Here is a 1,672-nt window from a genome sequence, read left to right on the forward strand (position 1 = left end):
GCCCCGGCCTGCTTTAGGGGGAGGCCGCGGCCGGTGGTTTCGGCCGGGTACTGCCCCGCGGTCTCCGGGAGCGGGCGGCGGCTCCCGTGGGGCAGCCGGGAGGAGCGGGGAGGGGGGGGGCGGTCATTTGGGCCCGGCGTGGCCGGAGTCTGCGGCGGCCTCCCGTTCGGAGCAGTCTGCGGGGTTTTGACGTGGTGCCCGGGGACGCTGTCAGGCGAGAGCGGACGCGACAGTCCCATGTTCGCTGCGAAGGCCTTGCTGGAGGGAAGCCGCCGTTGGGGGGGGTGCGCTGGGGTCGGGGTCTGCGGCGCGGTGCTCCGCTTTCTGAGCAAGCTCTTCTCGGTGGTCCCGCGGGGCTCTGCCGGCTCCCGCTGCCGGCCTGACCGGGGCTGAGTGCCCGCAGGCACTCTGCTGTCGCTCCGTCCCGGTTAATGTTTGCGACTGTAACCTTAGCGTCTCTGTGACCGGCTGAGAACATCGTGTCTCCTGGTAGTAAAAGTCTTTCCTGTTGTCATAGTATCTGAATCGTCTCCTTTTTAGTGATAATCAGCTATTTGACTTTTCTAGGGCGAGACCAGAAGTTACTTGGTATATTGTGCAGTCAAGATTTTCCAGCTGACCTATACCCACTTAGTGTTACTCTGACCTGATTGCTCAGCGTAGAAGTTTATTACCAATACTTCTTAAGATGTTCTTTTGTAATTTTACAATTTAGAAATTGTCTCTAACTTTAGATAAGCCATGTTTATTCTCTGTCTCTTATTATTTGCTCAAATAAGTTACTCTGCTTTGGGTTTGAGAATGCTTCCGCCTGTAACCCCTTGCTGGCCATCTCTGTTCTCTCCATAGGGTTTTCAGTTCTTGTGCAATTTGGGAAAGGAAGGAATTATCCTATTTTAATATACTACACAAAGTGATCTTTTTCTGAAAATCCATTTTCCCCAGTAGTGGTCTAAGTGTTAATTTTTTGGTGCTACTTCTTTCTCACTGTCCATAACAGTTCATTTTCCTCACTTCTATCTGCAGTGCCTCTTGTTGGTTATGCAAATTTTAACTTGTTTCTCTAAAACTGGCTTTTACAAGTTTCCGTCACTTTTCACATTTACTTTGCCTTTGTTTGGAATTCCAGTTTTGTACTTTTTTTTGTACCTTTTTTCTCTACCTTACAATATCCTGCTGCTGTTTAAGAGAAGAGGACCATAGGTTGTACTAGTCCCTGTAATAGTTTTCCTTACAGGATCATTTCTGTTGTGGTCAGGGACGACAGAATTACCCACAGAGGTTTCTTTGCCAGCTTCCATTTGGGGTTAATAATTTTTCATTGTTTTAAGCTCATCACTATGTTTGTGTTATACAGTTGTCTTCAAATTGAATAGTTGAGTATACCAACATCAATAACTTCTGAATGTGTGTTATTTCTTAAAAAGAAAAGTGAGCTTAAACTCCAGATTTTTTTTGTGAAGAATGTGCTCGCTATCTAAAATAATAGTCTTACTTGACAAATTGCTCTGCTTGCTTATTAATTTTGAAAGGTTGTTCTTAAACTTGAAGGAAGTGCTGAGTAAGACTATTCAAAGATACTTGGAAGTAGTTTGTGTTAAATATTTCATGTATTACGTGAAGAGTGCTTTCTGTATGCGGCTATGGTTACTGATGATAATTTGTCCTAAGC

The sequence above is a fragment of the Haliaeetus leucocephalus genome, unplaced genomic scaffold (assembly GCF_000737465.1).
Source record: "Haliaeetus leucocephalus isolate CR32 unplaced genomic scaffold, Haliaeetus_leucocephalus-4.0 Scaffold173, whole genome shotgun sequence".
Lineage (NCBI taxonomy): Eukaryota > Metazoa > Chordata > Aves > Accipitriformes > Accipitridae > Haliaeetus > Haliaeetus leucocephalus.